This window comes from Nannospalax galili, unplaced genomic scaffold (genome assembly GCF_000622305.1).
Source record: "Nannospalax galili isolate Female #2095 unplaced genomic scaffold, S.galili_v1.0 scaffold203, whole genome shotgun sequence".
Lineage (NCBI taxonomy): Eukaryota > Metazoa > Chordata > Mammalia > Rodentia > Spalacidae > Nannospalax > Nannospalax galili.
In genome coordinates this window covers 5,114,288-5,127,441 of record NW_008351640.1, presented here as the reverse complement: position 1 = coordinate 5,127,441, position 13,154 = coordinate 5,114,288, and positions in this window count along the sequence as shown.

The following is a 13,154-nucleotide window of genomic DNA, read 5'->3' as shown; positions in this document are numbered from 1 at the left end:
ATATATGTTTACATAGGCAAGGTATTTGATAGCACATAGCCAAAGATGACAAAACAGCTCACATTGTTTATTTCCTTCATAATAACTCTCTGTAAGGATGAAATTCTCTTTATCAATTTAAGATTGACTTATCGATCCCTGCCTCATAGTATTTTTCACTGGACACAGGGACACAGCTATAACTCTCTGGCATCCTTAATAATGACTTTCAGTTTGATAGGATCTGGAATTATCTAAGAGACAAATCTACAGTTCTGTATATGATAGACTTTCTAGCCTGGGTTAATTGGAGTGGGAAGATACACACCAAAAGTGGACATCACTCTCCCATGGGCTAGAACCACAGATTTAGTAAAAAGGAAAAGTAATCTGAGCACCAGTACTCACCAATCTCCTTTTCTTGATGTCTGATGCAGTGTGAACCACCGCCTCCCAAGCTCCTTCCTGCCTTGCAACCATGATTCCTCTGCTATGTTGGACTGCACTCTGAAATCATGAGCCAAAATAAACTCTTCATCCCTTAAGCTGCTTTTGTCAAAACAATGAAAAATTAGTTAATACAGTCCTTAAATATAACAGCCTGTGGAAGGCCCTTTCAGAGCCAGCCTACTCTGGAAAGGATCCGATTTAACATTAGAGCAGATGGTGGAAGGCTTGATCATAATTTCAAATCTCTTCAGACTGTTTTAACTATAAGGTGCACTTAGGTTTTCCCCTTATGGTCTTGGCCTGTTAGCTTGCTCTTTGATAACCCAGATCCAAGACTTATAAAACAGCTCAGGCAGTTTATTTCTCTCATTTCTGTTAGACTGAAATTTATCTATCAGTTTGGGTTGAATTATTGGTCTTTTTTAGGACAAGTTTTCCATAAATATAGGGGACTAAAAATTTTATCATGTGCTCTCAAAAGCAAACACTATAGGAAAAAAATGTTTTTCTATCAGTAGAGGTATTCAAAATAACTGTTGGTTTCCTGATCTCATTTGTGTATTATCATATAACAATAATAAATAGTATTTTTCATTTAAAACCTAGTATACATATATTATCTTTAACAGTCTCGTGTTATATTTATAGAAATCTCTGAGCAAGTATTTTCTACCTGTTCTTGCATACAAAGACACTGGAACTAATAGAAAGTAAATGTTCATCTCTATGCTACAAAGCAACATTTTGGTTAACACCTTCAAACTTGAACCCAAGTCTCTTTAAGTTTACAACCCTCTTCAGTCATATTTTTCTCTAAATAATTCAGAAGATGCCACATAATAATGTTATTAGATAATTTTAAAATTTCTGTAAAAGATATGCAAATAAATTCCAGAGAAGTCATAATCCTGTTTTGTTTTCTTTTCTTATAATTTCCTGTGTGTAAACATAGCAACAAATAACACACGTTCTTTGCCATTTCAACTGGGCTCTTTGGAAAAAGTGAACTGTTTTATTTTGTCAGTGAATCTTGTTCCAACACCAAAGCTTTTATACAGTTTGTATATGTACACTTAGACAGTGATGCTATTGTCAGCATGATAGTAAGACTCTCAGTGAGAGAGGAAATTAAAAACCAACAGGTGATGACAACAGAAAGATTGCATCTCTAGGTATAAACAGTGGCAACGCTGACAATCCTGAAAGAGGTTTATTTATGTCCAATAAATATTTGTTTCTGTCCAATGGGACCATTTTTCATTGTTACTGAGGAGACATAACCAGATTTTTATGCATACATAAGGTTGATATTGGTTAGGATAATTAAATTGCTAACTCTGAAAGTTTTATACAAAAGCCTTCTAATTGACTTTCAGGTTTTTAAAGCTAAAGGAGGGTCTTTTGCAAGTTCCATCTGAAAATATGGCCTCTGCAACTCTTAACTCTGCTCTCTTGCAGCCCCAAAGAGACAGTACTCAGCTGTATAAAAAAAAAAAGAAATCCTTAGAAACTGAGAATATGATTTGGCATGCTTATCTGGACCATGGAGGTTGTTATGAGAAGCTAACTGATTAATACTTCTCTCTCTAGTTCTCAAACCAGGAAGTCTAGGTTCTTATGTGTCTTGCTATCACTACTAGTTAGGTAGTGGGGGGTCTGGTGTCAGCACTAAATATTGTCATAAGCATATAAAAATAGATTTGTCTTGTTGCAACCATGACCCTAGTTGGAGGGCTCATGAAGAAGAAGCTCACAGGTGCTCTAAGCAGGCACTTCCTGGATATTTTCCTGTGTGTGGGAAATTTAAAATACTGTATTCAAAATTCTTTCTGTGACTTATTTCAGGTAGCAGTCATAGCAAGGTAGAAAAGTGGGCTTTGCTGTTTCCTTTTAGAGATGAGGACACAGGCTGAGAGAGACTGTGTTAACTGAACTATATCACTCTATAAGAGAAAGGCTGAATTCTGAACTCTGGGCTTTCCAATTCTTATCCTTATGTCTCTTTCTAGTGAAGAAAACAATCCCAGTATATCTGAGGCTTAGTTCATGCCAAGTTCCAATGACTTATTTTAGGACATGTCTACATTAATAGAGATAAGATATGTTAAGTTAAGCAACTTTTATGTCTTTTCATCAGTTATGGGATGCTGCAATATATGTTTTGCTGCTTAATTGTTCATTAAAGAGACCATATAAATCAGAATATTCTCAGTGGAGAAAATAAAAGAGGAATCTGAAAGTCTTGTGCGTGTAGAGTTACAGCCACAGCACTCTCTGCTTACACTTATTTTGATATCTCCTTGCTTCCCACTGTACTTAGAAAAAAGCTAAACTTGTAATGACTTGATACTTCAGTGGTAGGGCATTTGACTAACGTGTCAGGCCCTGCTTTCATTGTCCAGCACCACAAAAATGTAGAAATAAAGTAATAAATAAAGTAAATATATGTAAATGATCAAAAGTATGAACTTACCTAGAGCATCAAACACCCCAAGGCCTGGCTTCTTTGCTTAGTTCCACAGACATCCTCTGACATTATCCTTTCCTCTAACATTCTCAATTCATAATTTTCTGAAGATTTCTAGAATACTTCAAGAAATTTCTGGACTGCCTGCCTTGGTTCTGTTCTTTCTTTCGTTTTTAAAAAATTATTTTATTTTTCGGGAGCTGGAGAAATGGCTCAGTGGTTAAGAACACTGACTGCTCTTGCAGAAAACCGGAGTTTGATTCCCAGAACCTACATGGCAGCTAGCAACTGTCTATAACTCCAGTTCCAAAGGATCTGACAGCCTCTTCTGTCCTCCTCGGGCATTGCATGACACAGGTGCACTTACCTACGTGCAGGCATAACACTCATACATATAAAATACAAATAATGATAATAAAAAAACAAAAATATTTTATTATTTATATTTTATATGTATGAGTGCATTGCCTGCATGCATGTAAGTGCCTAGTACCCATGGAGTTCAGAGGAGTGTGTTGGATACTGTGCTGGATAGCTTTAGTGTCAACTTGACACACCTGGGTTGAGGGAGCCTCAATCGGGGAATTGCCTCTATTGGACTGGCCTGTGGCCATGTCTGAAGGGCATCTTCTTGATGGGTGATGTGGGAGGGCCCAGCCCACTGTGGGTGGTGCCACCCCTGGGCAGGTGGGCCTGTGTTGCATAAGAAAGCAGGCTGAGCAGGGGCCAAGGGAGCAAGCCTGTAAGCAGCGTTCCTCCATGACCTGTGCTCCAGCTCGTGCCTCCAGGTTCCTGCCCTGAGTTCCTACCTTGGGCTCCCTGATGAACTGCGACCTGGGAGACGTAAGACAAATAAACCCTTTCCTCCCCAAGTTGGCACTGGTCAGAGTGTTTTGTCACAGCAATGAAGAACAAACTAGGACAGATCCCCTGGAAATGAAGTTTCTGAAGGTTGTTAGCCACAGTGTGAGTACTGGGAATCAAACCCAGGTCCTCTGCAAGAGCAGCCAGTGCTCTTAACCACTGAGCCATCTCTCCAGCCCTTGGTTCTTTTTTCCTTTCCTCATTAATTACCTCTATAAAGATCTGATGAGAAATTTTATCTTCTAGGCAGACGGTGAAGGTGGCAGAATGGAGAAAGTAACAAATGATATATCTTCGTATAATCTTGCAATATGGTATAAAGGTACAAGTACGTTTAGGCCGTGTTTATTGAACAGCAAGAAGTCAAGCTGTAGGGCAGAGTGACAGAAAACTGTAAAAGAGTGACAGAACTCGTCAGGGAGATTGTCCCTAGAGAAAACTGAATCTCCCTCTCCCAGCAGCCATTTTTTTCCCTTCAGCTGTTCATCCAGACATGGGGCCTTGTAAAATTTCCCCCACCCACATTGGCATGTAAGTTAGTGTTTTTGTTACTGTAGGTTTTGTTTGGGCTACCATGTTGTTGGGATTTCATGGTGCAGCTTCCCTGCCGTTTCTAGGAAACACTATCTAGCTGCATGCTTGCTGGTCCTCTGGCTCTCACAATCTTTCCACCCTCTCTGCCAATGTGTTTAGAGTATTAGGTGTAAGGGTTGCACTGGAGATGTTTCAGTTATGGCTAGACACCCCATAGTCACTTATTCTCTGTATTTTGACAAGTTGTGGAACTTTGTAACAAGTGACCAGCCATAAACACACCACTAAACAGATTCAGTACAGTAATAATCAATGAATAGCTTCCAAGGTTGAGAGGGAATGGGTGGTGGGCATGCGAGGTGCATGGAAGGGGGGTTAAGGTGGGGTAGGGGTGATGAAAATACATGTATGAAATTTTCAATAAATGCAAAAATATTAAAAAAATAAAGTGGCATGAAGGTGGAAAAACCCTGGTGAGCTCCATGTTCACTTCCTCCTTGTTTGCCCTTCTGAGCTTCAGTTTTCTACCCTTTGAACACATCGTCCCGCACCCTAGTCTGTCATCACGATTCTGAATTTTATTCCACATGATGTAGGCAGGCAGTGAATATTTCATGTTGAAAATGTGTGATTCAGAGAACAAAACACCAGAATGAAAGAACAGAAGAAAGAACAATCACCAATCCCCAAACAGGAAGTTCTCTGGGGATGAGTTGAGGGATGATGGCCTGTAACTTTGTAGTGATGAAGGTGATGAGAAGTAGTTAGGTTTGGAAATATTCTGAATTAGAAAAACCAATAGAAACTCTTTCTCTCTCTCTCATCTATCATTTTGTCACCTTACTTTTATAATTGTGCATTTCCCTTCCAATCACTGCTTCAAACTTTACCAAAGCTTGCACGCCTTAATAATTGCTTCATATTTTAATATCTAAATTCACAAGAAATTCTACAAGGTTACAGTCCTAGCCTACCTTAATTATTTACAATTAATATTTGCTAAATGAAAGTATTCGTATTGTTGATAGTTTTCTTTCTAAATCCCTGACTCCTCATCATAACTCTTAACTGAGATCAGAAAAGCAACATGGAACTGTGGGACATGCAGGAAGCTCAGGTATTTTGTCTTACATGATCCCTTTCCTCTGAAGCTGGTATCTTTGTGGCTAGCCTGGAAAGATCAACTCTGTGAAAACCCCTTATTTATTTCTAAAACTAATAGTCATCTCATTTACTTTAGTTTATCCCACAGCCTAACAGTCTGTATATCATATAGTGATATAAAAATACAGCTAAAATACAATATGATAGTGGCCAGAATAGTGACTTTTACTCAATGTGCTTTGCAGGCAGAGGAGAAGCCACCATTTTCTTCAACTGAAGATGTCAGCAATACTTTATAGGCTAAGCATCCCTTTACTTGAGCCTATAATATTGATAAGATGAATAGGCTAAAGTGGTCTGATATAGTTCAGAACATATAGATTCTGTGCCAAAATCCAAATCTCAGATCATCTGATACAATTAGTTGTCTAGTTCGACTTACATGAAGTCTCGGAATCTTAGTTTCCTCTGCACATGAAGAGTAAGCTATACTTGCTTTTCAGAATTTTATTGTGAATTAGAATGACAGCCATGTAGGCTCAAACACTGGCTGGAGAAGAAGCCCTAAATAGAGTATCAATGTGGTCCTCATCAATGGGAAATCATGCCTAGAAAATATATTTTAGATTTTTTTGTGGGGCTGGAGAGATGTCTCAGCGGTTAAGAACACCACTCTTTCAGAAGACCTGGGTTCAAATTCCAGCACCCACATGGCAGTTAACAACTGTCCATAACTCCAGTTCCAGGGGATCTGACAGTCTCTTCTGTCTTCCACAGGCATTGCACAACACGGGTGCACTTACCTATATGCAGGCAATACACATATACACATAAAATAAAGATAAAAATAGATATTTTTATATAAGAAATATTTTAATAATATCTGAATAAGTTCTTTAAGACAGAAATTCAGACTTCTACTTTGCACATGAAAGGTTAATCCAATTGACTTAAGGTTCCCAAATATATCTCTTATTTTATGGAAAGGCAATACTTCACATTGGAAAGAAACATTTAAAAATTAAGAAAAACTAAGACCCACTCATTTTCAAATGGCCTTGATACCATGATTTAGCCTTCTCACAATTGTACCTTCTCACAGTTGTAACTTACTGTCACTTACAGAGTACTTGGAGAACCAATTTGAATTTTACCATCCTCATTCCAAAGCATACTGTCAAATTAAGCCAATCTACACTTTGGTAGTAATTTTTCAGCTATATTTTGCAACATCTAGCAAGGCTTAACTAAATAGCTGTGCCTTAACTTTGTGATGCATTCTGCACTGAAAAAATCTTTTTTCTTGTTTTCTATTACTGTGAAATCATTTAGCTAAATGAGGTTTTACCTCATCACCTATACTCACCAATATTTCATCATTTAATTTGGTAAATGAAAATCATTAAAGAGTGGGCTACAGTGGAATGGGATTATAATCCCAACACTCGGATTGATACTGAGGTAAAAAGTTCTCAAGTTCAAGACCAACTTTGTTCACATACCAAGAATCTATCTCAAAAGAGAAAAAAAAAATTCTACTCAGGTAAAATAATAAATAGCCAATTAAGTAAGGCAGAGCATAGAGAAAACAAATCTGATCCAAAGGCCTCATTAGCTTTTTCCTCTTTTAATCCCTATCTGAATCACACATTATCATTGGGAGTCTTATACATAATTATTGAAACATTAAAATGGTTAAATTATTGGATGTAGTTACCAAAAGATAAATATGGTTTTTTAATGGCAATAAAATATATTCTTTATTTATTTATATATAGAATATATTCTATATTATTTCCAAAGAAATAAAAGTTAAAACTGAGAGCCTTACTTATAGAGGTTGCATTGTAGGTGTGCCACATTAGACTTGGGCAATTCACAGACAATGTGTGTGTGTGTGACCAGTTGTGGTATTCTGTAATAGTCTCTGTTTGGCACAAAAGAAGCTTCTTTGATGAGTGGTGACTGTGATATTTGTCTGTAAATATAAGAATACATATTTTGCACATAGTATGAAATTAGATTAGTCTAGGGATGTTACAATTTTGGAGTTTTCTCTAAGACTTATGACCTTTCCAGCCATGTGTATTTGACTATGTTTACAGTAACACACATGAGTTTCCTTCTTGAAATACTCAAAAATTCAAGAATAAAGAAAAAAAATTAAGAGTTTGAAAAATATTTCATTAATTCTGAAAAACTTATACCAGTATAAAATCTATTCACTAATCTGTTCCATCTTGAAGCGGATTTGGAGGCACATACTCTGTATGGCTCAGTTCTTTAAAATGAACTATGTGTGAACAAAATATCATTATTACTGCTCAGTTTTGGAATCTTGAACAAGACACTAAACTTCTGAAATATAAACTTATTTCTAAGTTGTAAATAATAGTATTTAGTCCATAGAGTTGTTTTATAGAGTTAGAAATGATGTTAAAGTCAATAGCAACATTGAGCATGTAGTGTATTATCAGTCTGTGGTATAGTCACAGCTCTAGTAGTACAAATAGTTTCTTTGCATTGCAACACTTAGTATTGTCAGTCAATCTATATCTTTACCTAAACAGTGTCCGGCCTGTATAGATTCTCTGTGGTAGAGATTCACTCAAATTGGGCTCCATTATCATATGTGATCCTGGAATTACATGACATTACTCCATGATCTTGAATGTACCCAGGAAAATTGTATTGGTCCAGTTAAGTCTAGTGCTAACTCTAAATGATGTGAACAATCTCCAGGTTTCAAATACAGGCAGAAGAACAAAAAGGCCAATAGTTTGCCCTCTAATTTTCTCATTTGCTGAAATGAGGCCCATTTCCCAATGGAGCTACTATAAGACAATAGACCTTCCCTCAAGTTAGATCATGAGTAACACAGAACTCAAGACAGTCAGTGACAATTACATATGATGAAAAAAAAACATTTGAAATATTAAAGTAGCTTTGTAGATGAAAGGATCAGAATTTGAAAACTAGCCTCAGCTATATAACAAGTTTGAGGCTAGCCACATCCACATGAGACCCTATTGCAAAATATATATATATATATATGTGAAATTTGGAAATGATTATCATTACAGCATTACTTAATCTTAGTCTGAAAAATAATTTGACTAATATAGTTTTCAAAAAAGAAAACGTTTTCTTAGAAGGCTTTTTTTGGAAAGTAATTCACTGATTACTAACACAAAAGTAAGTCAATTTAATTCAATAGCAATAAAAATAAAATATTTCTTGCAATGTGAACTCTAGAAGCAAATAAGAAGCATACAATTTTAATAACTGATAAAGAGTTCAGGTATTATGAATAGGTTATTAGAGGGAAAATTGAGTTGCAATCATTTCTTTTCTTGTTAAAAGACTACATACTTCAGATTTAAAGAAATTACCTTATTATATTTGAGGCATGGTTATTAGTGCAGAGCCCTAATAAACCAAATCTAATAAGCCAAAACCTAATAATTCCTTGCAAAGGTTGGAGTTGAGAGCACTTTTCCTCAAGAGGTGTTTAAATACAGGATACTGAGGATGGAGTACAATGTCCACTTATTTCTGTGTTACAGATACCCTTATACAAGATCTTCACTCCTTTTTTTGATAATTGTCTTTAAATACATTATTTGTATGTCATGCATCACCTTAATGCCTTAAAGACAGGGTGACTTAATGCTTAAAAGCTTGGCTCTGGGAGCCAAATTAAATAATTAAAAAGTTTATTAATCATGCATATTGTCTATGTAACCTTAGTTTTTAAAATCTTGCATTAATTTTTATTTATTTATTTACATTTTTTTTTGTGTGTGTATGTGTACATGTGCATGTCCATGCCACAGCTCAAATGTGGAAGTCAGGAGACAATTTGAAGCAGTCAGTGCTCCCCTTCTACCATGTAGTTTCTGGGGACACAATCGGGTCCTTGGGCCCAGAGGCAAACACCTGTATGCACTGAGCCCCCCTCCCTGCTACTCCAATTAACCAGTTTTAATATTGATAAAATGTTAATGTGAATAGTAAAGGTGTTAAGGGCACAGTGTAAGAATTAGATTTAAAACATTTAGCATACTTAAAAAGAATAAAACCTGTATTATAACTCAATACTTTGTATTGACTGACTTTCAGTTTTAAGGTCTACAAAATCAAATAACTAAATGTGATGAAATTTCAAGTCTGTCACTTGAATTTTGTAATCAGTGTTTTATGATTTCAGTGCCCATGACTATATTATTTGTCCCAGTAGACTGTTAGAATATCATTAATTACAATGCAAAAAATACTCAATAGGCAATTGTTGACTGCATCTACATAGATCAATGATTTTATAATTGTTTCTATATACCCAATTTAAGTATGACACACTGTGATAAGTTAGTTTCTCACAATAAGCTAATAAAGTAAATATCATTATTATATCATATGATGGATGGAGAATGATGCAAAAATGAGAGCTGTCAGAGGACTTTTTAAAAAAAATTATTGAATTTTTTTGGTGTATTCATACAGACCATCTTATTCATATTTGTACCTCTTCCACATTGGCATCCTTCTATTGATCTCTCACAGGATTTCATACTTTTAATCATTTGCGTTAAAGCCTTCAAGTCAAGTTAGTGTCTCCAGTTACCCCTCAGTGCAAGTTCATTCACTGGGTTCTAGTCAGTTTCTCTAGGGTCCCTCCCTTTAAGCAGATCAGCTCTTCCTCATCCAGCAGCAATCAACTGCCAATAGTTCTTTGACTAAGAGCGGGGTCTCCTGCCCATTTCCACAGTTCTGTTCTGGGTTTTTGTCTGGTTGAATTTGAATAGGTCTTGTACATGCTGACACCATTGCTGTAAATTCATATGAGCAAGGTCCCAGGAGCCTGTAAGACTATATTTCCAGTGGTCATGCTCCTCCTCCCCTGGCTCTTACAAATTTGCTCCCTGTTCTGTGGCAATGGTCCCTGAGCTCTGGGTGGGTGAAGTTTAATACAGGAGTCCTGTCCAAGATCTCACACTCTGCAGACTCTTATTCTCTATGCTTTGGCCATTTGTGTCCTTTTATATTCATGGCCCTCTGTTGCATGAGGGAGCTTCATTGGTGAGAGTTGAAAGAGATGCATTTGTGTTCTCTCTACCCATTGTTCTATGTTCCATGAGCCTTAGGTATAGAGGTTCCATTATAGATGTGTCCCTTAGAGTTAGGAAATTCACAAACCATCTCTGTGTGGGATCAGTTGTGGAATTCTGTATTACTTTCCATCTGTCACAAAAGAAGATTCTTTGATGAGTGGTGACTGGGATACTTGTCTATAAACATGAGGATACATATTTAGCACATAGTAAAAATTACATTTGTCTAGGGATGTGACAGTCTTGTTGTTTTCTCAAAGCTCTATCCCCTCTCTAGACATGTGTATTTGGCTATGTTTACAGTACTACACATAAATTTCCTCCCATTGAGTGGGCCTTAAGTCTAATTAGGTAGCTATTGATTACTGCCAAGATAAAAGTGTCACCACTGCCCTAATATAGTTTTCTGTACTGGTCATTGTTGTAGTTATTAGGCCATAAAGCTGAGGTTGGTTCATCAATTGATGGTCTCCCTTAGGAGTTTTCAGAGTGCTCTCCAAAACTATGAGACTGAAGCTTCAGGGGAGGTGGCTTCCATGTCAGTTCCAGGTCTACTGCTCCAGATCCTGTGTCTGATGTATGTTCTGTCTTCAACAATAGAGTCTTACCTTCAAGTTCAGGGAGGTAATCAAGGACTCTGTTTAAGTACTGTTTGCATTACATATAACTATACAAGACATCTCCCTTTGTACACTACCATATCTGTCACTCAGCAATGGCTTTAAAAAATTTAAAATTGGGATTGTGTTTATTTTGTCTTATTAAAGTGGGTCCTTGATGATAGTAAGTATTTAGTATATATTCATGAGTGATTGACTGGAATTAATGAATAATGAGTCATTAATTAATGAATAGCAATTAGCCACCTGGTAGTTGTGAGGAAGATATTAATGTGCTATTTCAGAAGTTGTTTTATGTCAAATTGCCAGTGTTATGACAGGATTCAAAAGTTTCATATTTTTTCCAGTAATCATCACAAGTAAATATAAGGTGAGAATGATTAACTTAATTTTGCAGGTGAAGGTACTTGTATTTTTAAAATATGCTAATTGTGGAAGGCAAGATGCTCAGTGGTTATGATCACTGACTGCTCTTGCAGAGGACTGGGGTTAAATTCCCAGCACCTACATGGTGGATAACAGTTGTCCATACCTCCAGTTCCAGGGGATACTATGCCCTCTGACCTCCATGTGCACTGCAAAACATAGGTGCACTCACATACATGTAGGTAAAATATTCATACACATACAATAAAAAATAATAAATAAAATATTAAATATGCCAAAATTTCAGCAATAATGTTAAATACTTTGAATCTTAATACCTGTGATTCTTTATACCATTATCGTTTATATGCAAACTAAAAAGAGAAAGAAAAAGAGACAGAAAAAGAATATGTAATGAGGGGTTTGTATTTCTCTGACTACAACCACGTCAATTTTTGTTACTTATTTCTCATATCCAATTGCTGAACAAGTTTTCAACCAACGGAAAAATACAGCCCACTCCCAGTTGAGGCAGGCATGCAGTCTATCGGTTATTGGAACACTAACATTTTGTGAGAGGCAATGGTAATAATAGACTGCGAAAGACGAGTAAAGCATTTGGGGTATCTTACAAGAGACACTTAATGAGATGGCTCAGTGAATAAAAACATTTTCTACATTGCGGTCACCGACAGAGGCGGCCACTCCTCCATTCTCGTGTCGAGGCTGCTCCTCCTCTTGCCCTGGGCTGAGGCTGCTCTTCTGCCTGCCTTGGCCTGAGGCCTCTCTTCTGCTTGCCCTCTGCTGCCTCCTGTTGTCACCGCTTCTGCCCGGTCCCAGACCCCAGGGCTGATGAGGAGACTGTGTCAGTAGAGCCACATTCAGACACAGGAGACCAGGTTCAGTGACACAGGTCTGGTTTATTGCAGGAAGGCACAAGCTTATATAGGGGTAGTGGTCCAATCACAGCACAGCAAGTAGGATACCTTATTAGCATAACAAACAGCATCCTATTAGCATAACAGACTTAACGTCCTATCACAGAATAGAGGGAAGGTTGCCTCATTAGCATACTGGGTTTCAGATTACAGAGCCTGGATTTCTGGAAACCACATGACCCTAACTGTTGCAATATCTAAATGTTGCAGTTTGGAATTCCAAGGCTGGTGACTAGAGAGTGGCGAGCTCTAGGCATCAGTCTCATGATCTGCCAATGGGAGCAAATGTCACAAGGCGTTCCTTGTGGCTCCAGTGGTAGGGCCGTTGCCTCAGGCCTGCTGTATGACTGTCAATAAGACTTTCACCCTAGGCTCAAGCCTGTCTCCCACAGCACAGGACTATTGTAGAAGTCAGTTCTTTTCTTCTATCATGTGAGTTCAGTCAATTGAACTCAGACCATCAGACCTGGCAGCAAGTGTCTTAATCCAGTGAACCATCTCATAGCCCATCTTTGAAATGCTTAATGATTCTTTTTTTATATTTACTGCAAACACACTTCACCTGGAACTTTCACAGACTGAACTGGATAAATGGCATTCTGCTCCAGGGCCATCAAACATGTTGAGAAAGGACTCTATATTTCCAGACTTTTTTATCTATATTCATATTTACAGTGTCACAGCTCCCTCAAGAACTCTCTGAAGGGCTGGTTTTGTGGAC